General features: G+C 46.2%; 1 long non-coding RNA gene across 1 annotated transcript in view; it reads right to left on the reverse strand.

The window, feature by feature from the left end:
- Positions 1 to 11,569: 11,569 nt before the first annotated feature.
- LOC130272707 (uncharacterized) overlaps positions 11,570 to 26,764 on the reverse strand; it is a 37,861-nt gene continuing 22,666 nt past the window's right edge. Inside the window, exon 3 of the long non-coding RNA XR_008843697.1 lies at positions 11,570 to 11,785. This is a non-coding gene — a long non-coding RNA (uncharacterized LOC130272707). The remainder of the gene's footprint in view (positions 11,786 to 26,764) is intronic.

Below are 26,764 nucleotides of genomic sequence, written 5' to 3' on the forward strand. Positions count from 1 at the left end.
GGGGGGGGCAAACCTCCAGCTGTTGCAAAACTACAACTCCCAACATGCACTGTCAAACCTTGCATGCTGGGAGTTGTACTTTTACAAAAGCTGGAGGCACACTGGTTGGAAAACCTTCAGTTAAGTTCTGTTATCTAACTCAGTATTTTCCAACCAGTGTGCCTCCAGCAAAACTACAACTCCCTGCATGTACTGACCGTGGAAGGGCATGCTGGGAGATGTAGTTATACAACAGCTGGAGGTATGCAACTACAACTCCTAGCATGACGAGACAGTCGTTTGCTGTTTGTGCATGCTGGGAGTTTTAGTTTTGCAAGATTTAGAGGGCCACGGTTTAGAAACCACCGCACAGTGATCTCCAAACTGTGGCCCTCCAGATGTTAGAAAACTACAAATCCCAGCATGCCCAGACAGTAAACTTGTGTGGGCATGCTGGGAGTTGTAGTTTTTTTTATTTATCTAGAGGGACACAGTTTAGTGATCACTGCACATTGATCTCCAAACTGTAGCCCTCCAGCTGTTGCAAAACTACAAATCCCTGCATGCCCAAATTTGGGCATGCTGGGAGTTGTAGTTTTGCAACATCTGGAGGGCTACAGTTCAGAGACCACTGTATAGTGGTCTCCAAACTGTAGCCCTCCAGATTTTGCCAGGCAACTCACTGGCTTTCGTAGCCTGCAGCACGCCGCACCAGGGAGCCAGCTGCACGTCATCACCGCCTGCTGCCACCGCCGATCGCTGCCGTCACCGATGATAAGTGGACCTCCGGCGCCAGTCACAGGACAGCCCCCCCCCCATTCTGCCCGCACTACTGTGGGTGGGCAGAACGGGGGAACCGAACATTAACCCCCCTAGCCTCTGATCTGCTATTGGACGGTAGCTTCTGACCGACCAATAGCAGGGATAGGGATAGAAGGGGTGCCACCCCTGCCACGTCACTCCTATCCCCAGCTGTTTGGTAAACTCCCAGCATGCCTGGACAGTCAGTGGCTGTCCATAAATGCTGGGAGTTGTTGTTTGGCAACAGCTGGAGGCTCCGTTTTGGAAACACTGCCGAACGACACATTTTTCATTTTTATTGGGGGGGGGGGTGCAGTGTAAGGGGGTGTATATGTAGTGTTTCACCCTTTATTATGTGGTAGTGTAGTGTTTTAGGGTACATTCACACTGGTGGGGGTTTACAGTGAGTTTCCCGCTAGGAGTTTGCGCTGCGGTGGAAAATGTGCAGCAGCTCAAATTTGAAGCAGGAAACTCACTGTAAACCTGCCCGTGTGAATGTACCCTGTACATTCACATGGGGGGGGGGGCAAACCTCCAGTTGTTGCAAAACTACAACTCCCAACATGCACTGTCAAACCTTGCATGCAGGGAGTTGTACTTTTACAACAGCTGGAGGCACACTGGTTGGAAAACCTTCAGTTAAGTTCTGTTATCTAGCTCAGTATTTTCCAACCAGTGTGCCTCCAGAAAAACTACAACTCCCTGCATGTACTGACCGCCGAAGGGCATGCTGGGAGATGTAGTTATACAACAGCTGGAGGTATGCAACTACAACTCCTAGCATGACGAGACAGTCGTTTGCTGTTTGTGCATGCTGGGAGTTTTAGTTTTGCAAGATTTAGAGGGCCAAGGTTTAGAAACCACCGCACAGTGATCTCCAAACTGTGGCCCTCCAGATGTTAGAAAACTACAAATCCCAGCATGCCCAGACAATAAACTTGTGTGGGCATGCTGGGAGTTGGAATTTTTTTTTATTTATCTAGAGGGACACAGTTTAACAATCACTGCACATTGATCTCCAAACTGTAGCCCTCCAGCTGTTGCAAAACTACAAATCCCTGCATGCCCAAATTTGTATAGTGGTCTCCAAACTGTAGCCCTCCAGATGTTGCTAGGCAACTCACTGGCTTTCATAGCCTGCAGCACGCCGCACCAGGGAGCCAGCTGCACGTCATCACCGCCTGCTGCCACCGCCGATCGTCGCCTCCGCCGTCACCGATGGTAAGTGGACCTCCGGCGCCAGTCACAGGACAGCCCCCCCATTCTGCCCGCACTACTGTGGGTGGGCAGAACGGGGGAACCGAACATTAACAACCCTAGCCTCTGATCTGCTATTGGACGGTAGCTTCTGACCGACCAATAGCAGGGATAGGGATGGAAGGGGTGCAACCCCTGCCACGTCACTCCTATCCCTTTAGGGTGATCGTGGGTGTCTTGGACACTCCCGATCCCCCTTATTTTCCAGGTCCCCGGAGACCCGTATGACCTAGAATCGCCGCAGATCGCCAGTCTGAATTGACCCACCCTGGGAATATGCACAGGATGCCTGCTGATAGATATCAGCAGTCATCTTATTTTGGTCCCTGACGAGTGTGCGGCGGGGACCGAAATTCCCACGGGCGTACAGATACACCCGGGGTCCTTAAGTACCAGGGAGCCAGGGCGTACCCATACGCCCTGGGTCCTTAAGGGGTTAAAATTTTAAAGCTAAAGTTTTACATTGGTATAACTATACAATCTACAATACAGAGAAAAACTAAGATTAACACATATACTACTGGTAGACACATACAATCCGGCCCTTTAGGAAATATGCAAAATCATCAAAGACCCACAGCCAATATGAGCAGAAGATGAGGTATTAAAATACATTTTCCCTGAACCTCCCATCTTGGCCTTTAGACAACCACCCAATTGTGCTTTGGCTTAGTGGGATTTGAAAGAAAGTTACTAAACAGAAAGATATCTGCTGTGCGGAGTGAATCTGTGAAGTTGTAGTGACTTGGTGTGAGTACTTACATTTGCACATAGAGGGATCACTGATTTTAACCCCTTCCCGCTATTGGACGTATGCATACGTCCAGGCGAATTACACGTTCGCGCAAATGGACGTATGCATACGTCCAAGCGATCTCCTGCGCTGCCCGCGGCAATCACAGCCGGAGTCCCACCGCAGCTGCCGGGGCCGCGATCGCGCCGGTCCTGGCAGCATTAACCCCATAGATGCCGTGATCAGTTCTGATCACGGCATCTATGGTGTTTGCAGGGGAAGCGCTCTCCCCCTGCCCATCAACGGCGGCTCCGCGATAAAATAAGGGGGATCGAGGGTGTCCAAGACACCCTCGATCCCCCTTGAAGAGATAGGAGTGAGGTGGCAGGGTTGCCACCCCTCCTATCCCTGCTATTGATCGGCCGAGCGACCGACCAATAGCAGACTGGGGGCGGGGGGGTTAAAGTTCGGTTCCCCTCCGCTATGCCCACCCATCGGTGTCTGGGCACAGCGGGGGGAACCATGTAGTAGCGGCGGTGGCGGCAGTGGCGGTCACTTACCCAGCGGCGGCTGTGATCAAGGCGGCGGTGAAGGGGAGTATGACGCCGCGTGTCCGGGAGTCTGTTGCCTAGCAACATCTGCAGGGCGACAGTTTAGAGAGTGGTCTCTAAACTGTCGCCCTCCAAATGTTGCAAAACTACAACTCCCACCATGCCTTGACAGCTGTTTGCTGTGTTGGCATGCTGGGAGTTGTAGTTTTGCAAGATTTAGAGGGGTTCAGGCTGGAGATCACTGACAGTGGTCTCTAAACTGTAGCCCTCCAGATATTACAAAACTACAACTCCCAGCATGCCCAGACAGCAGTTTGCTGTCTTAGCATGCTGAGATTTGTAGTTTTGCAACATCTGGAGGGCCACAGTTTAGAGACCACTGTCAGTTATCTCCAGCCTGAACCCCTCTAAATCTTGCAAAACTACAACTCCCAGCATTCAGGAACAGCAAATGGCTGTCTCGGCATGCTGGGAGTTGTACTTGCGTGCCTCCAGCTGTTGCATAACTACATCTCCCAGCATTCCCTTTGGCAATCAGTACATGCTGAGAGTTGTAGTTCTGCAACAGCTGGAGGAACACTGGTTGGGAAATACCGAGTTAGGTAATAGGTTCTATTACCTAACTCAGTATTTTCCAACCAGTGTGCTTCCAGCTGTTGCAAAACTACAACTCCCAGCATGCACGTTCTGTCAGTGCATGCTGGGAGTTGTAGTTTTGCTCCCCCCTCCTCCCATGTGAATGTACAGGTTACATTCACACTGGCGGCGGATTACAGTGAGTTCCCTGCTTCAAGTTTGAGCTGCAGCAGCCGCAGCTCAAACTCCTAGCGGGAGACTCAGTGTAATCCGCCGTCAGTTTGAATGTAACCTAAAAACACTACACTACACTAACATAAAATAAAGAGTAAAACACTACATATACACACGTACACTGCCCCCCCCACCACCACCTCTTCCCCCCCCAATAAAAATGAAAAACGTATCCTACAGCAGTGTTTCCAAAACGTAGCCTCCAGCTGTTGCAAAACAAAAACTCCCAGCATTTCTGGACAGCCATTGACTGTCCAAGCATGCTGGGAGTTTAGCAACAGCTGGAGGCACCCTGTTTGAGAATCACTGGTGTAGAATACCCCTATGTCCACCCCTATGCAAATCCCTAATTTAGGCCTCAAATGTGCATGGCGCTCTCACTTTGGAGCCCTGTCGTATTTCAAGGCAACAGTTTAGGGCCACATATGGGGTATCGCCGTACTCGGGAGAAATTGCCTAACAAATTTTGGGGGGCTTTTTCTCCTTTTACCCCTTATGAAAAGGTAAAGTTGGGGTCTACACCAGCATGTTAGTGTAAAAAAAAAACATTTTTGTACACTAACATACTGGTGTTGCCCCATACTTTAAAATTTCACAAGCGGTAAAAGAAAAAAAGCCTCCAAAATTTGTAACGCAATTTCTCCTGAGGACGGAGATACTCCATATGAGGGCGCAAAGTGTTCTGGGGACGCACAACAAGGCTCAGAAGGGAGAGTGCACCATGTAAATTTGAGGTCTAAATTGGTGATTTGCACAGGGGTGGCTGATTTTACAGCGGTTCTGACATAAGTGCAAAACAATAAATACCCACATGTGACCCCATTTTGGAAACTACACCCCTCACGGAATGTAACAAGGGGTACAGTGAGCATTTACACCCCACAGGTGTCTGACAGATCTTTGAAACAGGGGTCTGTGAAAATGAAAAATAAAATTTTTAATTTGCACAGCCCACTGTTCCAAAGATCCGTGAAATGCCAGTGGGGTGTAAATTCTCCCTGCACCCCTTATTACCTTCCGTGAGGGGTGTAGTTTTAAAAATGGGGTCACATGTGGGGGGGTCCACTGTTCTGGCACCACGGGGGGGCTTTGGAAATGCACATGGCCAAATTCTCTCTCCAAAAGCTCAATGATGCTCCTTCTCTTCTGAGCATTGTAGTTCGCCCCCAGTGCACTTCACGTCCACTTATTGGGTATTTCCATACTCAGAAGAGATGGGGTTACAAATTTTGGGGGGTATTTTCTGCTATTATCCCTTGTAAAAATGTAAAATTTGGGGGAAAACAAGCATTTTAGTGTAAAAAAAATATATTTTTTTTACATATGCAAAAGTCGGGAAACATCTGTGGGGTATTAAGGTTCACTTTACCCCTTGTTACGTTCCCCAAGGGGTCTAGTTTCCAAAATGGTATGCCATGTGGGTTTTTTTTTCTGTCCTGGCACCATAGGTGCTTCCTAAATGCGGAATGCCCCCAGAGCAAAATTTGCTTCCAAAAAGCCAAATGTGACCCCTCCTCTTCTGAGACCTGTAGTGCGCCAGCAGAGCACTTTTCATCCCCATATTGGGTGTTTTCTGAATCGGGAGAAATTGGGCTTCAAATTTTGTGGGGTATTTTCTGCTATTACCTTTTTTAAAAATGTAAAATTTTTGCTAAACCAAGCATTTTTGGTAAAAAAAAATATTTTTTTTTTACATATGCAAAAGTCGTGAAACACCTGTGGGGTATTAAGGTTCACTTTATCCCTTGTTACGTTCCTCAAGGAGTCTAGTTTCCAAAATGGTATGCCATGTGTTTTTTTTTTGCTGTCCTGGCACCATAGGGGCTTCCTAAATGCGACATGCCCCCCGAGCAAAATTTGCTCTCAAAAAGCCAAATATGACTCCTTCTCTTCTGAGCATTGTAGTTCGCCCGTTATGCACTTCAGGTCAACTTGTGGGGTACCTCCATACTCAGAGGAGATGGGGTTACAAATTTTGGGGGGTATTTTCTGCTATTAACCCTTGCAAAAATGTAAAATTTGAGGGGAAACATATGCAAAAGTCATGAAACACCTGTGGGGTATTAATGCTCACTTAATTCCTTGTTACGTTCCTCAAGGGGTCTAGTTTCCAAAATGGTATGCCGTTTTTTTTTTTTTTGCTGTTTTGGCACCATAGGGGCTTCCTAAATGCAACATGCCCCCAAAAAACCATTTCAGAAAAACGTACTCTCCAAAATCCCCTTGTCGCTCCTTCGCTTATGAGCCCTCTACTGCGCCCGCCCAACACTTTACATAGACATATGAGGTATGTGCTTACTCAAGAGAAATTGGGCTACAAATTCAAGTATAAATTTTATCCTTTTACCCCTTGTAAAAATTCAAAAATTGGGTCTACAAGAACATGCAAGTGTAAAAAATGAAGATTTTGAATTTTCTCCTTCACTTTGCTGCTTTTCCTGTGAAACACCTAAAGGGTTAAAACACTTACTGAATGTCATTTTGAATACTTTGGGGGGTGAAGTTTTTGTAATGGGGTCATTTATGGGGTATTTCTAATATGAAGACCCTTCAAATCCACTTCAAACCTGAACTGGTCCATGAAAAATAGCGAGTTTGAAAATTTTGTGAAAAATTGTAAAATTGCTGCTGAACTTTGAAGCCCTCTGGTGTCTTCCAAAAGTAAACACTTTTCAATTTTATGATGAAAATATAAAGTAGACATATTGTATATGTGAATCCAAAAAAAAATATTTTACAAGCAGAGAGCTTCAAAGTTAGAAAAATGCAAAATTTTCAATTTTTTCATCAAATTTTGGGATTTTTCACCAAGAAAGGATGCAAGTTACCACAAAAATTTACCACTATATTAAAGTAGAATTGGTCACGAGAAAACAATCTCGGAATCAGATTGATAAGTAAAAGCATTCCAGAGTTATTAATGTTTAAAGTGACAGTGGTCAGATGTGCAAAAAAGGGCTGCGTCCTAGAGGTGAAAATGGGCTGTGTCCTTAAGGGGTTAAACAGCCTTTTCACTCTTTTTTCTTTACTCTGCCTCTAGGGGAGGGTAGATTGGTCACAGGTGTATAAATCTTAGTTTGGGACTCAGTTCTGAGCGTGCTCTGTCTGAGTGTGCTTTGGAAGAGAGGCACTTGAAAGAGAGTTATAAAACAGAAAGATATCTGCTGTGTGGAGTAAATCTGTGAAGTTGGAGTGACTTGTGTGAGTACTTACATTTGCACATAGAGGGATCACTGAATTTTAAACATCGCTGTGAGTGTTACTTTCCATACACTGTAGAGACTTTAACTCCCGAGGTCACTCATAATTTAATTCCAAAAGTTACTGTCTGTTTTTGGCTGTTAATCGGTGAAATCCCCATAACTAGATGGCCTCCATGTTGGAAAACGCAGTCAGGTGTACATCGTGCGCAATGCATGCAATCCTTGAACAGCAGTTTGAGGGTGCATATTGTTGCGCGAGATGTGAGCAAGTTGTTCATTTGGAAGCCCATATTCTGGATCTAGAGGAGCAACTGGCAACACTGAGACGCATTGACAACTTGGAGAGGAGTCTCCTGCTCATTGAGCAAGTACTCTCTGGGATCGAGGTGGGGGAGGATAGTGGAATGGAGGTGCAGGACAATCAGGCAGTTAGCTGACTTACAGTCAGGAAATGGGGTAGAGGGAAAAGTGTCAGGGAGGCTAGTCCCGAACTGGCACACCCCAACAAGTTTGCCCGGTTGGCGGATGAGGGAGATGCCATTTCAAAGCTAGCAGTACTGCAGCAGGACTCTGCCTCTGACCACCTGGGGGATGTCTGCTTCATTAAGGAGGGAGGGAGGAGTACAGGGCAGGCCAGACAGGTACTGTTAATGGGAGACTCTATTATTAAAGGGACAGACAGGACGATCAGTCACAGAGACCAGGACGAACAGTGTGTTTTCTTCCTGGCACTCGAGTTCGGCACATCGCGGATCGGGTTGACAGGTTCCTGGATGGGGCTGGAGGGAACCCAGCAGTCATGGTACATATTGGCACCAATGACAAAGTAAGAGGTAGGTGGAGTGTCCTTAATTGATTTCAGGAACTTAGGCCACAACTTTAAGGCAAGGACCTCCAAGATAATATTTTCTGAAATATTACCTGTACCACAAGCCACACCAGAGAGGCATCGGGAGATTAGGGAGGTAAACTAGTGGCTCAGTAGCTGATGTAGGAAGGAAGGGTTTGGGTTCATGGAGAACTGGGCCAACTTCGCTGTCGGATACCGGCTATACCATAGGGACGTGCTACACCTCAATGGGGAGGGTGCCGCTGTGCTTGGGGAGAAGATGGCTAGAAGGGTGGAGGAGTGTTTAAACTAGGGACTGGGGGGAGGGAACCTACAACATAGAGGGGGAAGATAGTGTAGATAGAGAGGGGGGACTTATTAATGTAATGGAGTGGAGGGAGAGGTTAGAATAGTTCATAGGGATAAGCTTCATAGGAAGAAAAAAAAAAACATACACCATTGAAATGCATGTTGACTAATGCCAGAAGTCTGTCCAATTAAACTGACGAACTGGAGTGGTTGATTTCTGAGGAGAATTATGACATAGTGGGTATAACAGAGAATTGGTTGGACGATAGCTGTGACTAGGTGGTCAACATACAGGGTTATAGTCTATTCAGGAAGGATCGGACAAAATGGAAAGGGGGAGGAGTTTGTCTTTATGTAAAATCCAGTCTGAAGACTGCACTGTGGGAGGATATATACAGGTGGGAAACGATAATGTGGAGTCATTATGGGTAGAAATATGTGAAGATAACAATAAAAAAAATTCTGGTCGGGGATTGCTATAAGCCACCAAACATAATGGAAGAGCCAGAAGATCAATTACTGAGGCAAATAAAAAAGGCAGCAAATCAAAATGAGGTGATAATAATGGGGGACTTTTATTATCCTGATATAAACTGGGAGACTGAGTCCTTAACAGGTTTCTGACTATAGCTAAAGACAATTATCTGTCCCAAATGGTGCAGGGCCCGACCAGAGGTGGTGCCCTGCTAGACTCAACCCCTTAAGGACTGAGCCCTTTTTCTCCTTAAGGACTGGGCCCTTTTTTGCAATTCTGACCACTGTCACTTTATGCATTAATAACTTTGGGGTGCTTTTACTGTTTATTCTGATTCTGAGATAGTTTTTTCGTGACATATTCTAATTTAACATAGTGGTAAATTTTGGTCATTACTTGCATCCTTTCTTGGTAAAAAAAAAATCCCCAAATTTCATGAAAATTATGAAAATTTCAAATTTTTCTAACTTTGAAACTCTCTGCTTGTAAGGAAAATGGATATTTCAAATAAATTATATATTGATTCACATATACAGTATGTCTACTTTAAGTTGGCATCATAAAGTTGACAAGTTTTTACTTTTGGAAGACATTAGAGGGCTTCAAAGTTCAGCAGCAATTTTTCAAATTTTAAAATCTTAATTTTTCAGGGACCAGTTCAGTTTGAAGTGGATTGGAGGGGCTTTCATGTTAGAAATACCCCATAAATTACCCCATTATAAAAACTGAACCCCTCAAAGTATTCAAAATTACATTCAGAAAGTTTGTTAACCCTTTAGGTGTTTCACAGGAATAGCAGCAAAGTGATGGAGAAAATTAAAAATCTTCATTTTTTACACTCGCATGTTCTTGTAGAGCCATTTTTTTAATTTTTACAAGGGGTAAAAGGAAAGAAATCCCCCCAAAATTTGTAAACCCATTTCTCTCAAGTAAGGAAATACCTCATATGTGGATGTAAAGTGCTCTGTGGGTGCACTGGAGGGCACAGAAGGGAACGAGCAACAATGGGATTTTGGAGAGTGAATTTTGCTGAAATGGTTTGAGGGGGCATGTCACTTTTAGGAAGTCCCTATGGTGCCAGAAAAGCAAAAAAAAACAAACAAAAAAAAAACACATGGCATACTATTTTGGAAACTACACCCCTCAAGGAACGTAAAAAAGGGGTACAGTGAGCCTTAACACCCCACAGGGACCTGTACTGCATTGTCTTCTCTTCTGTACATCCCCACGGCCTGCTGTATCATCATTCTCACTCTTGCCCCCTCCCCCTCCCCTTCTCATCCTTATCTATGGAGTCTAAGGTCCTATAGCTGGATTTTCTTCTTTCCTGCATCTCTATGTCCAGCTTAATCATCATTCTCACCCCTGCTCCCCTTCCCACCTCCTTGCTCACCCTTATCTATGTAGTCTATTGTCCTATAGCTGTACAATTTATAGCACAACTTAATGTGAGTTCTCCACATCTGTTGTTTTAACCCCGGCAAACTTTGTCAGATGTAACCTGTGTGTTTACTTCCTATGTGCTCAGAAATGCTTTTGACTTGATAAAGGGAGGACTCCCGGATGCTTGTTTTTACAAAATACTTTTAGTCCAATAAAAAAGGTATTACAAGATTCTGCTGTTATTTTGCATATACATCACTGGACTAATATGGTTACTTCAAACTAATATATATAGCTGACAATGGATATCAGAGGAAAAACTAAGTCATGAGTGGGAAAGTGGGAAAGACTTGCCTGTAGAACTCAGAGACAGGATTGTGTGGAGGCACAGTTACAGATCTGGAGAAGTGTGCTGAACTGAAAGTGCACAGTGGCCTCTATAATTCTTAAAGGAGAACCATTTATGTAACAACTTATCCCCTATCCTAAGGATAGGGGATAAGTGTCAGATTGCGGGAGCTACAACCGCTGGAACCCCCCACGATCTCCTGCACTGCACCCTGGCTCTCTGCTTGAGTAAGGCGTGTCGACCACCACCCACACGAAGCGACGGCCGACACGCCCCCTCCAATCAGCTTTATGGAAGAGCCGGAGCCCTGCTCTTGGCTATCTCTGATCTCTCGGGTATCTGTCGGCCGCAGCTTTGTACTGTGGTCGAAACTGCTCCTTTCATGCATAGAGCCAGGTGCCATGTGGAGATCATGAGGGGTCCCAGCAGTCAGCCCCCCTGAGATCTTACACGTTTCCCCTATCCTTAAGAGAAGGGATAAGTTGTTACATCTCCAAGTTCTCCTTTGATATGGAACAAGCAGAAGTCTTCTTAGAGCTGGCCACCACACAAACTAAGTAATCGGGGGAGAAAGCCTTGGTAAGAGAAATGAAAAATAACCCAGTGGTCACTCTGGCTGAGATCTAAGGATCCTGTGTGCAGGTGGAAGAAACTTTGAGGAGGTCACGATCACTGCAGCACTCCACAAACTGGGCTTTATGGCAGAGTGACCAAAAAGAAGCTGTTCCTAAAGTAAAAATGAAAACACATGAACGCCCACCTGGAGTTTGCAAAAAATAAAATAAAATAAATAAACACCTAAAGGACTCTCAGATTGTGAAACAAGATTCTATGGTCTGATAAAACCAAGATTGAAGTTTTAGTCAATGTTAAGCTCCATGTCTGTTTCTATGTTGCAATATTATGCTGCAGGGTTGTTTTTCAATCGCTGGGATGAAGAGCCTGGTCCGGTGTCAGAGAAAGCTAAATGAAGAAAAGTACAGAGATATTCTTAATTAAAAAAAAACTTGTCTCAGACTGGGCTGTTTGCAGAGCTGGTTGTATCTCTGGGGGCCTCCCATTTCTCTTAATTATCTCTGATGTTTCTACACCTTGATTGGAGTCACCTGTGGAAAGTTAATTGATTGGTCATGATTTGGAAAGACACAGTCCTATCTTTATAAGGGCTTACAGCTGATAATGCCTATTAGATTGATAACCAAGCTATGAATCGGAAAGAACTGGCTGGAGAGCTCATAGACAGGATTGTGTTCTGGCGCAGATATGGAGAAAGGTACAAATAATTTTTGCTGCACTGAAAAGTTTCCAATTCTTAAATATAAGAGGTTTGGAACAGCCAAGACTCTTCTTAGAGCTGTGTTCTGGACCTCAGACTGGGCTGAAGATTCACCTTCCAACTAGACAAGGAACCTAAGCACACAGCCAAGACAATACATGAGCAGCTTAGGGACAACTCTAGAAACACTCTTGGGTTGCCCAGATAGAGCTCTGCCTTGGTCCCCATCCCATCTGACAAAGCTTTAGAGGATCTGTAAAGAAGAATAGCAGAAAATCCCTAATCCAGGGGTGCATACCTTGTGGCCTCAACCCTAAAAAAAACTGGTGGCAGTTTTTTTTCTATTTGAATTCACATTGGCCCTTATTTACTAAGAGTGGAGTGTAGGTTTCTTTGTGGTTTTTAATTCAATACAATTTTTTCCCCACGGTATTTACTAAGGTTTCCCTACATTTTCCACTTTTCCCTACATTTAGCTTTTTTTACGCATGCTCTGATCTGTAGGGTTGTCCTCAGCTTAAATCCACCACATTTTCTGTGGAAACCTTAGTAAATATGTTGGGTTTTTGTGAAAATGTCAGGAACATGCCCCTTTTCCGTGACCATGCCCCCTTTCCCCAACGGCCATGCCCTTTTTTTGGGTTTTCTAAGTAAAATGGAGAGTTAGTCGGGTTTTTTCAATTCTGGCGCAATTTCTGGTGCAAATTCTGGCGCAGACAAAATTCTGGCGCACAACCTGACAAAACATGACGGGTTTACAATAGTAAATGAGGGCCATTGTTTTTTCTTTCCCCCTCTTTTTTTTTTTTTTACCTTTTTCAAATTAAATAGGCATTGTCAGATTCAAATCACCCCACCTTGAACAGTAAGGCACAGGAAAGGTGAAAATAAGAACGCTGGGCCAAGGGGGCTCTGGTTAGGAAGAAGACAGCATCAATCCATGGCTTCCAGAGATCAAAGAACTTTTTATATGTTGTACATCTTGGCAAAACATTAACCTTTCTCGTATACTTCATATCTCCTTTTTTATTTTAATATTTTTTTTTAGAAATCATGACTTATAAAAAACACATGACCCCATACCATCCGGAACATAATCCTGTACGGTTCCAGCATCATATTTGTCCAAGCTGAAACACAAGCATGGACAAAGTCCAGTAAGTGAGGGTAGGACTAGCACTCCTCTGTGGTCACTCCTTCCCTATCAGACTGCAGCAGGAAAACAAAGCGAAAGGAGCAGGAGCAGTGATTGGATGAAGAGACCCAGAACAGTACAGCAGACTCAGGGAGGAAGATGAGTAAAAGATGAGGTGAGCAAAACATATAAGGTATTTGTTAGAGAAATATAGGTGTTAGCTACATAAAAAAAAATACATGTACAATACATTGCCCCACCCACTTTTTTCAATATAGTTTTTGTAAAATTGTATTATCAGAATTTTTTAGTTACTGATGTACTTAAAGGGGATGCGGGGTGGCTATAAAAGGTACTGGCCGAGCTTGGAGCCACAGCACTGCCACTCACCATACATTGACTCCAGGACACACTATAGGAGTACACACCTATCTGATTGGTCGCTATGGGCAACTACTCCATTTTTCCTCAGCACGTTTTGATAAATCTCCCCTTTATATCTTGAAAAAAATTTAAATCTGTATGTTTAAAATGTTCTCTTCAGATCCCTATAACTTTCTTATTTTTCCATATATGGGGTTGTATAGGGGCTTTTTTGCACCATGATCTGTATTTTTTATCAGTATCATTTTTATTCGGACATTTATGATTACCATTTAGTTCGGACATTTATGCACGTGGCATTACCAAATACGTTTATTTTTGTTAACTTTATTTCATTTGAAAATGGGGCAGAGGGGAGAAGGGAAGGGGTGATTTAAACTTTTATTTAGGGGAGGCTCTTTTTACATTTATTGCCTTTTTATTTTAGTAGTCCCTTAGTTGGCTTGAAGAGTTTTTTTGGTCACAGTCCCCTTTTAGAGTTTTTTTTTTTTAGACAGAAGATATAAGAAGGATCTCTAATGTGATTCACGTGTATTGGTTGCTAGTAATAATGTACAGATATACAGTAGTTTAAATAGATTATGCTCTGTTGTAGAGGGCCTTCACAGGTTGGTTCACTGTGAAGGTTTTGCAGCACAATACTCAGGGCATACGGTATACTGAAGAAATTTGGAATGTGACAGCGACACGGCATCAGCTCCAGCCGAAAGTCTAAAAATAGATTAGTGCTTGCAGAAAAGTAATTGTTCAGCTGGTTATCCACTTCTGAATAGTGGAGTCCAATTCTTAATATGTCCTCCCAGCATGCACTGGAGATGATCCTTGGTGCAAACCTCAACTTTCCTGCCATGTTCTAGCAGGATAATCTCTGATTAGGCCTGATCTAGAATCTGCTGAAATGGTCTTCCCAGCAGTAGTAGAGCTGGGACACTTTCTTATACTACTCTAGCTAGAGCCAGTCTAAACAGTCTTTAGGGTCCAGCCCTCTGGGGAGAGTAGATTGAACCTGGGAACATATTTCTCCTTTTTACACAGAAACTGACATTTACTCCTACACATTTATAACACACACAACAGTGTTTGCTAAGGCAGGATATAATGACAATATTAATAATAATAATTGTATTTATATAGCGCCTACAGATTCCGCAGCGTTTATACATACCCAACTCACAATACTAAGACTGAAAAATATTAACCCCTTAGTCACTCTGTGGCAGCTGGGAGATGGTACCAGAACACTACACACTTTTACAATGGCCCTGGAGCCACCAAGAGTCCTTGCAACAACTAGGCCAATACCTTTCATGAGAAGTTCCTTCTGGCAACTCATGCCAGTGTTCTTGCAGACCAGTACACTACCAACACTTGCATTTTTAGCTAAAGTGTTGTCCCACTCTTTTGACATATATCTGGCTCAACATACAATATATTTCTGCTCATTTAGTTATTTTCCCCCAATATTACTTATATGCCATGGACAGTGTTCCATGCATAAATTTGTTATAGAACAGAGAAAAAAAATATTAGATTATATGATGAATTTTCTGCTTTTCCATTTGTACAACCTGGGTCAGCTTTGTCTGGTAATCCGGGGTCACCCATGATGGAAATTTCAGATTTGTTCGTCATTCCAGCCACATGAGTCCAGACTTATGAGTCATCCATGCTATGACTGCCTACCGGCATGGTTGCACTATGTCAACAAACACTGCATGCAGCATTTTTCTATCCAGCCCAGCAAAACCATACAGCAACTATGCTGCATCAAAGGACATATTTGAACCATTACTACTGTGTACTACTTCATGTGGCTATCATGTGAGGAATGTTACATTTCTTTTTTGGTACTTTCATATACAGGATATACTGTACAAATATAATCCCTTCAATGTAACAACATTGTATGTTGCACCATGTGTATCGGCATTGAACTGATTATAGTCCCAGGAGTTAAGCGTCAGCTGTCAGGGGACTTGTACAGAGCACTGGTCATTTGTGTCTCATAATTATCTTGAATAAACACAATTAGTTCCACATTCTGCTGTTTTTCCAAAGGCATCTGTAAACATTCCGCACAACTCGAGTTGCTGCTTTTGGCAATCATTATAAATCCCGTTCTTCTTCCCCAAAGCCAGAACACTATGAGAAGAGTATTCAAATATTTTCCCAGGAAAAAGCCCAGAGGAATTCTGGAACCTAATAAATAACAATAGCACAGAGTATATCTCTGTAAATTAACATATTGTGGCCAGGGAGACAGCTACTGTCACGATATATCCATATACTGTACAGTCAAACTCCTCTATTCTGGCATCCTTGGCAAGTTCAGGACAATTGCTTATAAGGCAATGGAACCAAAAGGAGGCCAGTCTTACATAATTTCTACAAATGTCACTGTAATTTATATTCTGATGGATGTTAGATTTATATTCTGATGGATGTTAGATTTATATTCTGATGGATTTTAGATTTATATTCTGATGGATTTGACTCTCTCTATCTGAGTGCTTTCGTCCTGGTCTTGTGTTATTTCCCACTACATGGCAAACTGGTGCTGGGAATAAGATGCAGATTATCAAATCTTCTGGACTATCAAATGCTAGATGCAAAATGTAAAAGGCAAAATGCAAACAATGTTACATTATGCAAAGCAGCCCTCCGCCAGAGGAAGAGAGCTTGTTCTCTGGTGCCACACTTGCATCCCAGTGATTCAATGCTTGGCTCCATAAAAAGGACCTGTGGCCAACCCTACTACTATTAGATCTGGAGGTGATTCTAGCTTGTCGTATAATTTCCAGTTATATTTCAAGGCTTTTTAAAGAGCCAAACATTGACTCGCAGAAATGCTAACTCCAAAACATGGCACCAGAGAGCAAACTCTCTTCCTTCTGGAGATTTTCTTTGCATTTTATATTCCAGTGGAACATTGCATTATTTGAAAAATAGGAAATAGGATGGATGTTAAGTATTATTAGGGGAGATCTGTCATGGCAGCCACAGAAGCCTAGCCAAGATTGGGTTTCCATGACAACAAGTCATCATCTAATCATAACATTACAGGGTTCCAATGGGATCAACAATTGGACCAAAAGATCAGAAAACTATTTAGTGGCCACAATCACTATTGATCGTGGCATCTTTACAGTTAAAAGAGGGGCATTGGCAGGGGCATTGCTAGGTCTGCAAAAGACCGGGGGCTAGAGCCCATAACCCAAGCCATGGCTGTAACCACACCCCAGTCATGCCCTTTAGCGCACCCCAGTCACATTCCTAACCACGCCCTCATTCACAACCAATCGTGCACAGTATACCAGTATACAACAAATAATACCGCCATACAATGACCACCACCATTACCACTAACTAATAACACTATATTTGTTACTGAATAAAATAAACAATACAAAAGACCATATTCCCAAATATATTCACCATACAGAGGTGGACACCAGCTGTACACAGGATCTGTATACCATGTAAGTGATTATATCCCCTTTCCACCCCAGGACGTATGCATACGTCCAAGTAGCTAGCTTGTTAGCGCAACAGGATGTATGCATACCTCCTAGCGATCTTCTGCTCTGCGCGATGTGCTGCAAGAGATCACCGGCAGGACCCAGCTGTCAATCACAGCCAGGGTCCCGCCACAGCTGCCGGGGCATGATCACACCGGTCCCGGCAGCATTAACTCCATCAATCCTGATCACAGCATCTATGGTGTTGACAGGGGGAGGGTGCTCCCCCTGATCAAAAACGGCAGCACTGCAATACAATTGCGGGTTGCCATTGGTTGCTATGGCAGCAGGAGGTCAGATGGTGACCTCCTGTATGCCTGCTATGGAAGTCAGAGGCTGGATCGCACAGGCTGTAGTGTGTGCAGCTCATCAGGTCATACTGTGCTGCAGTAGAAATGTATTGCAACATAATATAACCTGTAAAAAGTGAAAAATGGCTGATCAATAAAAGTATAAAGTGTAAAAAAAAAAAAAAAAGCACCTTTCCCAATAAAAGCAGTGTATTATCATAAAAAATCATATCCATACTAGGTATTGCCACATCCGTAATGACATGTACTATAAAGCTATAATGTAAATTATCCTGTATGGTGAACGCTGTAAAAAAAAAACAACAACAAAAAAGGTCAAAATTAGCAAATTTTGGTGCAAAGAGCAGATAAAAAAAGATCAAAAGGTAACATGTATTGCAAAAATGATACCAATAAAAAGTACAGCTTGTCCCACAAAAAGTAAGCCCTCATTCAATGGCGTCGGATGAAAAATAAAAAAGTTAAGGCTGTCGGAAGAGGATAACACAAAAAAATAAGAAAAAAAGAATTTTGCTCAGAAAAGGAAAAAGAACATAAAATGCTGTCACGATGCCGGCTGGCAGGAGGTGGATCCTCTGTGCCAGAGAGGGATTGGCGTGGACCGTGCTAGTGGACCGGTTCTAAGTCACTACTGGTATTCACCAGAGCCCGCCGCAAAGCGGGATGGTCTTGCTGCGGCGGTAGTGACCAGGTCGTATCCACTAGCAACGGCTCAACCTCTCTGACTGCTGAAGATAGGCGCGGTACAAGGGAGTAGACAGAAGCAAGGTCGGACGTAGCAGAAGGTCGGGGCAGGCAGCAAGGATCGTAGTCAGGGGCAACGGCAGGAGGTCTGGAACACAGGCTAGGAACACACAAGGGAACGCTTTCACTGGCACAATGGCAACAAGATCCGGCGAGGGAGTGCAGGGGAAGTGAGGTATACATAGGGAGTGCACAGGTGAAAACACTAATTGGAACCACTGCGCCAATCAGTGGCGCAGTGGCCCTTTAAATCGCAGAGACCCGGCGCGCGCGCGCCCTAGGGAGCGGGGCCGCGCGCGCCGGGACAGGAACGAGGGAGAGCGAGTCAGGTACGGAAGCCGGGGTGCGCATCGCGAGCGGGCGCCACCCGCATCGCGAATCGCATCCCGGCTGGAGGCGGTATCGCAGCGCACCCGGTCAGTGGATCTGACCGGGGCGCTGCCATAGCGAAGATGTTGCGAGCGCTCCGGGGAGGAGCGGGGACCCGGAGCGCTCGGCGTAACAGTACCCCCCCCCTTGGGTCTCCCCCTCTTCTTAGAGCCTGAGAACCTGAGGACCAGACTTTTATCTAGGATATTGTCCTCAGGTTCCCAGGATCTCTCTTCAGGACCACAGCCCTCCCAGTCCACTAAAAAAAAAGTTTTACCTCTGACCTTTTTGGAGGCCAGTATCTCCTTAACGGTGAAGATATCAGAAGAACCGGAGACAGGAGTAGGAGAAATGAGTTTGGGAGAGAAGCGGTTGATGATGAGTGGTTTAAGAAGAGAGACATGAAAGGCATTAGGAATACGAAGAGAAGGAGGAAGAAGAAGTTTGTAAGAGACAGGATTAATCTGGCACAAAATTTTGAAAAGACCAAGATAGCGTGGTCCCAATTTGTAGCTGGGAACACGGAAGCGGACATATTTAGCGGAGAGCCATACCTTGTCTCCGGGAGAAAAAATGGGGGGAGCTCTTCTTTTCTTATCAGCAAACTTCTTCATGCGTGATGAAGCCTGTAAGAGAGAATTTTGGGTCTCTTTCCATATGGTGGAAAGATCACGAGTTATTTCATCGACAGCGGGCAAACCAGAGGGCAAGGGAGTAGGGAGGGGGGGAAGAGGGTGACGGCCGCACACCACGAAAAATGGGGATTTGGAAGAAGATTCAGAGACTCTGAAGTTGTACGAGAATTCGGCCCATGGAAGAAGATCTGCCCAGTCATCCTGGCGGGAGGAAACAAAAAGCCCTAAATAATCACCCAGGACCTGGTTAATTTTCTTCTACTTGCCCATTGGATTGAGGATGATAAGCGGAAGAAAATTTTAATTTAATCTTGAGTTGTTTACATCGAGCCCTCCAGAATTTTGACACGAATTGGACGCCTCTATCCGAGACGATCTGCGTGGGCAACCCGTGAAGACGAAAAATGTGTACAAAAAATTGTTTTGCCAACTGAGGCGCTGAAGGAAGACCAGGAAGAGGAATAAAATGTGCCATCTTGGAAAATCGATCAACGACCACCCAAACAACAGTGTTGCCACGGGATGGGGGTAAGTCTGTAATAAAGTCCATACCAATCAGAGACCAAGGCTGTTCGGGGACAGGCAGAGGATGAAGAAGACCAGCGGGCTTCTGGCGAGGAGTCTTATCCCGGGCACAGACAGTGCAGGCCCGCACAAAATCAACAACATCCGTCTCCAGAGTCGGCCACCAATAGAAACGAGAGATGAGTTGCACGGATTTCTTGATGCCCGCATGGCCTGCGAGATGGGAGGAGTGACCCCATTTGAGGATTCCGAGGCGTTGGCGTGGAGAGACGAAGGTCTTCCCTGGAGGAGTTTGCCTGATGGAGGCTGGAGAAGTGGAGATCAGGCAGTCAGGAGGAATGATGTGTTGCGGAGAGAGCTCTACTTCCGAGGCATCCGAGGAACGAGAGAGAGCATCGGCCCTAATGTTCTTATCGGCAGGGCGAAAGTGAATTTCAAAATTAAACCGGGCAAAGAACAGAGACCACCTGGCCTGGCGAGGGTTCAGCCGTTGGGCAGACTGGAGATAGGAGAGATTCTTGTGATCGGTGTAAATAATAACTGGAAATTTTGATCCCTCCAGCAGATGCCTCCATTCCTCAAGTGCTAATTTAATGGCCAGTAGCTCTCGATCCCCGATGGAGTAGTTCCTCTCCGCCGGAGAGAAGGTCCTAGAAAAAAAACCACAGGTAACAGCATGCCCGGAAGAATTTTTTTGTAGAAGAACCGCTCCAGCTCCTACTGAGGAGGCATCAACCTCCAATAGGAAGGGTTTAGATGGGTCAGGTCTGGAGAGCACGGGAGCAGAAGAAAAGGCAGACTTGAGCCGTTTAAAGGCGTCTTCCGCTTGAGGAGGCCATGACTTGGGATTGGCATTCTTTTTGGTTAAAGCCACGATAGGAGCCACAATGGTGGAAAAATGTGGAATAAATTGTCTGTAATAATTGGCGAACCCCAAAAAACGTTGGATAGCACGGAGTCCGGAGGGGCGTGGCCAATCTAAGACGGCAGAGAGTTTGTCTGGATCCATTTGTAGTCCCTGGCCAGAGACCAAGTATCCTAGGAAAGGAAGAGATTGACATTCAAACAGACATTTCTCCATTTTGGCATAAAGTTGATTGTCACGAAGTCTCTGAAGAACCATGCGGACATGCTGGCGGTGTTCTTCTAGGTTGGCAGAAAAAATCAGAATATCGTCCAGATACACAACAACACAGGAATATAAGAGATCACGAAAAATTTCATTAACAAAGTCTTGGAAGACGGCCGGGGCGTTGCACAGGCCAAAGGGCATGACCAGATACTCAAAGTGTCCATCTCTAGTGTTAAATGCCGTTTTCCATTCATCCCCCTCCCTGATGCGGATGAGATTATAAGCACCTCTTAAGTCCAGTTTGGTAAAGATGTGGGCACCTTGGAGGCGATCAAAGAGTTCAGAGATAAGAGGTAGAGGGTAGCGGTTCTTTACCGTGATTTTATTAAGACCGCGGTAGTCAATGCAAGGACGTAGGGAGCCATCTTTTTTGGACACAAAGAAAAATCCAGCTCCGGCAGGAGAGGAGGATTTGCGGATAAACCCCTTTTTTAAATTTTCCTGGATGTACTCAGACATAGCAAGAGTCTCTGGGGCGGACAGAGGATAAATTCTGCCCCGGGGTGGAGTAGTGCCCGGGAGGAGGTCAATAGGACAGTCATAAGGCCTGTGAGGAGGTAGAGTCTCAGCTTGTTTTTTGCAAAACACATCAGCAAAGTCCATATAGGCCTTAGGGAGACCGGTTACAGGGGGAACCACAGGGTCACGGCAGGGAGTACTGGGAACCGGTTTAAGGCAGTCCTTGAAACAAGAGATACCCCAGCTCTTGATCTCCCCTGTGGACCAATCCAGGGTTGGGGAATGGCGTTGGAGCCACGGTAGTCCAAGGAGAATTTCGGAAGTGCAATTGGGGAGGACCAAGAACTCAATTTTTTCTTGATGAGGTCCGATGCACATTAGAAGGGGCTCCGTGCGGTAACGCACGGTACAGTCCAATCTTTCATTGTTAACACAATTGATGTAGAGGGGTCTGGCGAGACTGGTTACCGGGATGTTGAACCTGTTGATGAGAGAGGCCAAAATAAAGTTTCCTGCAGATCCGGAATCCAAGAAGGCCATAGTAGAGAAGGAGAAGGTAGATGCAGATATCCGCACAGGCACAGTAAGACGTGGAGAAGCAGAGTTGACATCAAGGACTGTCTCACTTTTGTGCGGAGTCAGCGTACGTCTTTCCAGGCGGGGAGGACGGATAGGACAATCCTTCAGGAAGTGTTCGGTACCGGCACAGTACAGGCAGAGATTCTCCATGCGGCGTCGTGTCCTCTCTTGAGGTGTCAGGCGAGACCGGTCAACTTGCATAGCCTCCACGGCGGGAGGCACAGGAACGGATTGCAGAGGACCAGAGGAGAGAGGAGCCGGGGAGAAAAAACTCCTCGTGCGAACAAAGTCCATATCCTGGCGGAGCTCCTGACGCCTTTCGGAAAAACGCATGTCAATGCGAGTGGCTAGATAAATAAGTTCATGCAGGTTGGCAGGAATTTCTCGTGCGGCCAGCACATCTTTAATGTTGCTGGATAGGCCTTTTTTAAAGGTCGCGCAGAGGGCCTCATTATTCCAGGATAGTTCAGAAGCAAGAGTACGGAATTGTATGGCGTACTCGCCAACGGAAGAATTACCCTGGACCAGGTTCAGCAGGGCAGTCTCAGCAGAAGAGGCTCGGGCAGGTTCCTCAAAGACACTACGAATTTCCGAGAAGAAGGAGTGTACAGAGGCAGTGACGAGGTCATTGCGGTCCCAGAGCGGTGTGGCCCATGACAGAGCTTTTCCAGACAGAAGGCTGACTACGAAAGCCACCTTAGACCTTTCAGTAGGAAACTGGTCCGACATCATCTCCAAGTGCAGGGAACATTGTGAAAGAAAGCCACGGCAAAACTTAGAGTCCCCATCAAATTTATCCGGCAAGGATAGTCGTAGGCCGGAAGCGGCCACTCGCTGCGGAGGAGGTGCAGGAGCTGGCGGAGGAGATGATTGCTGAAGCTGTGGTAGTAGCTGCTGTAGCATCACGGTCAGTTGAGACAGCTGGTGGCCTTGTTGCGGTATCTGTTGTGACTGCTGGGCGACCACCGTGGAGAGGTCGGCGACAACTGGCAGCGGGACTTCAGCGGGATCCATGGCCGGATCTACTGTCACGATGCCGGCTGGCAGGAGGTGGATCCTCTGTGCCAGAGAGGGATTGGCGTGGACCGTGCTAGTGGACCGGTTCTAAGTCACTACTGGTATTCACCAGAGCCCGCCGCAAAGCGGGATGGTCTTGCTGCGGCGGTAGTGACCAGGTCGTATCCACTAGCAACGGCTCAACCTCTCTGACTGCTGAAGATAGGCGCGGTACAAGGGAGTAGACAGAAGCAAGGTCGGACATAGCAGAAGGTCGGGGCAGGCAGCAAGGATCGTAGTCAGGGGCAACGGCAGGAGGTCTGGAACACAGGCTAGGAACACACAAGGGAACGCTTTCACTGGCACAATGGCAACAAGATCCGGCGAGGGAGTGCAGGGGAAGTGAGGTATACATAGGGAGTGCACAGGTGAAAACACTAATTGGAACCACTGCGCCAATCAGTGGCGCAGTGGCCCTTTAAATCGCAGAGACCCGGCGCGCGCGCGCCCTAGGGAGCGGGGCCGCGCGCGCCGGGACAGGAACGAGGGAGAGCGAGTCAGGTACGGAAGCCGGGGTGCGCATCGCGAGCGGGCGCCACCCGCATCGCGAATCGCATCCCGGCTGGAGGCGGTATCGCAGCGCACCCGGTCAGTGGATCTGACCGGGGCGCTGCCGTAGCGAAGATGTTGCGAGCGCTCCGGGGAGGAGCGGGGACCCGGAACGCTCGGCGTAACAAATGCTATATAAAATGGGTATCGCCATAATAATACCGACCCACAGAATTAACATAACATCACTTTTACTGCACAGTGAACACCATAAAAAAGAATAAAAAAAAAATGCCAGAGGTGTTCCAGTTTTTCACAATATTTTGGAGTTTTTCACAAAAAATGCTGCATGTGTCATCAAAAATGCACCACTTATATAAAGTACAATATGTCACACAAAAACTATCTCAGAATTGCTCCGCTCAGAAAAAGCATTCTAAAGTTATTACTAGAGATGAGCAAACTTTTCAAAAAATTTCATTCAGCCGATTCGCCGATTTTCCGAAGAAGTTTGTTTCGATCCAAATTTTTTTGCGGCGAATCTATTTAAAAAAAAAGGCTACCATATTTATCGGCGTATAACACGCACTTTTTAGGCTAAGATTTTTTGCCTAAAGTCTGTGTGCGTGTTATACGCCGATACACCCCCAGGAAAGGCAGGGGGAGAGAGGCCGTCGCTGCCCGCTTCTCTCCCCCTGCCTTTCCTGGGGTCTAGAGCGCTGCTGTCGGCCCTTTTCACCCCCTGGTTATCGGCGCCGCTGCCCGTTCTGTCCCCCTGACTATCGGTGCCGCCACCGATAGCCAGGGAGAGAGAAGCGGCGCCGACAGCCAGGGGGAGAGAAGGGGCAGCGGCACCCATTGCCGGCGCCGCTGCCCTGTTGCCTCCCCCCATCCCCGGTGGCATAATTACCTGAGTCGGGTCCGCGCTGCTCCAGGCCTCCGTCGTGCGTCCCCGGCGTCGTTGCTATGCGCTGAACGGCGCGGCGCATGACGTCAGAGCGCCGCGCCGTGCATAGCAACAACGCTGGGGACGCACGACGCAGGCCTGGAGCAGCGCGGACCCGACTCAGGTAATTATGCCACCGGGGATGGGGGGAGGCAACGGGGCAGCGGCGCCGGCAATGGGTGCAGCTGCCCCTTCTCTCCCCCTGGCTGTCGGCGCCGCTTCTCTCTCCCTGGCTATCGGCGCCGGCACCGATAGTCAGGGGGACAGAACGGGCAGCGGCGCCGATAACCAGGGGGTGAAAAGGGCCGACAGCAGTGCTCTAGACCCCAGGAAAGGCAGGGGGAGAGAAGCGGGCAGCGACGGCCTCTCTCCCCCTGCCTTTCCTGGGGGGTATATCGGGGTATACATGCGCACACATGCACCCTCATTTTACCATGGATATTTGGGTAAAAAACTTTTTTTACCCAAATATCCTTGGTAAAATGAGGGTGGGTGTTATAGGCCGGTGCGTGGTATACCCTGATAAATACGGTATTTCTAGCCTACATACAGCCTCTATAGGGGTATAAAACACTATGCTGTGTTCTAAAATGCATATGGAGTGTGCTTGGGTAGTGAAATAATACTGTTATTCAGAATAACATGCAGATTACCTGCCTCGCTTTTAGAATCACTGCCGCACAGCAGCACAATGACTGGTGTTGGCCTGGTGGTGGCATCAGTGTCAGGAGACCATATAGTGACTGAATGACATAGCGTGGAGGTGTTGGCAGCATGAGGAGACCATTTAGTGGTTGAATGGCACAGTGTGGAGGTGTTGGCAGCATGCGGACACCATATAGTGGCTGAATGACACAGCTTCGATGAGGCTGAAGCATGAGGACACCATATAGTGGTTGAATGACACAGTGTGGAGGTGTTGGCAGCATGAGGAGACCATATAGTGGATGAATGGCAGAGCCCGGAGTTGCCAGAAGCATGAGTAGGCACTAGGCCTTCACAATCCCTAAGATTAAAAGATGAATTAAGAAATTTAAACCGAAGATTTTGGATAGCAGGTGCTACCTATGAGAAAATGTGAAATTCCCAGACCCAGGCCCCACAGCGGCATCAGTAAACCATATGTTGCCTGAATGACACAGCCTGGAGTTGGCTGATGCATGAGTGCACACCAGGGCTTCACAATCCCCCCCCCCCCCCCAAAAAAAAAAAACACAACAATTTGATAAATTTTTGAAAAAGATTTTGGATAGCGGGTGCTACCTATGAGAAAATTTGAAATTCCCAGACCCAGGCCCCACAGCGGCATCAGTAAACCATATATTGCCTGAATGACACAGCCTGGAGTTGTCTAATGCACGAGTACACACCAGGGCTTCACAATCCCCCCCCCCCCCCCCCAAAAAAAAAAACACAACAATTTTATACATTTTTTAAAAAGATTTTGGATAGTGGATGCTACCTATGAGAAAATTTGAAATTCCCAGACCCAGAGGCCCCACAGTGGCATCAATAAACCATATGTTGCCTGAATAACACAGCCTGGAGTTGGCTGATGCACGAGTACACACCAGGGCTTCACAATCCCCTCCAAAAAACAAAACAATTTTATAAATTTTTGAAAAAGATTTTGGACAGCGGGTACTACCTATGAGAAAATTTGAAATTCCCAGACCCAGGCCCCACAGCAGCATCAGTAACCCATATATTGCCTAAATAACACAGCCTGGAGTTGGCTGATGCACGAGTACACAGCAGGGCTTCACAATCCCCCCCCAAAAAACAACACGATTTTATTAATTTTTGAAAAAGATTTTGGATAGCGGGTGCTACCTATGAGAAAATTTGAAATTCCCAGACCAAGGCCCAGCAGCACCATCATTTTTTTATTTGAAATTTAAAACAACCTTTGCGTGACCCGAACCCCAGCGTGTGGGTACGAAGGACAAAATCCAACAAGCCCCCACAGGGCTCATGTGGCCATGAGATTTACGTCTCCATTGCCTTGATCGGCCATTGTTTCCAAGACTTCTCGCCAAGGCAAACCATGTGAAGAACAGCGTGACACCGCCGTGACCTGCACACATGGTATGCTGAAGGGCCACTGAGACTTGTCCGGGCAGTGGAGGCTTACAACACAGTGGAGGATGTGGAGGCTTAGTAGCACACTGTCACAGGACCAACAGGCTGACAGAGTGTAGCAGGAAGCAGCATTGAGTACACACCAGGGCTTCAGAATCCCAAATTCATAAAAAAAAAAAAATTAAGAATATTTAGGACAGCGGGTGCTACCTATATATTGCCTGAATGACACAGCCTGGAGTTGGCTGATGCATGAGTACACACTAGGGCTTCACAATCCCTCCAAAAAAACACAACAATTGTAGAAATTTATGAAGAAGACTTTTGGATAGCGGATGCTACCTATGAGAAAATGTGGAATTCCCAGATCCAGGCCCAGCAGCGCCATCAGTAAACCATATATTGCCTGAATGACACAGGCTTGAGTTGGCAGATGCATGAGTAC

Source organism: Hyla sarda, chromosome 5 (genome assembly GCF_029499605.1).
Source record: "Hyla sarda isolate aHylSar1 chromosome 5, aHylSar1.hap1, whole genome shotgun sequence".
Taxonomy (NCBI): Eukaryota; Metazoa; Chordata; class Amphibia; order Anura; family Hylidae; genus Hyla; species Hyla sarda.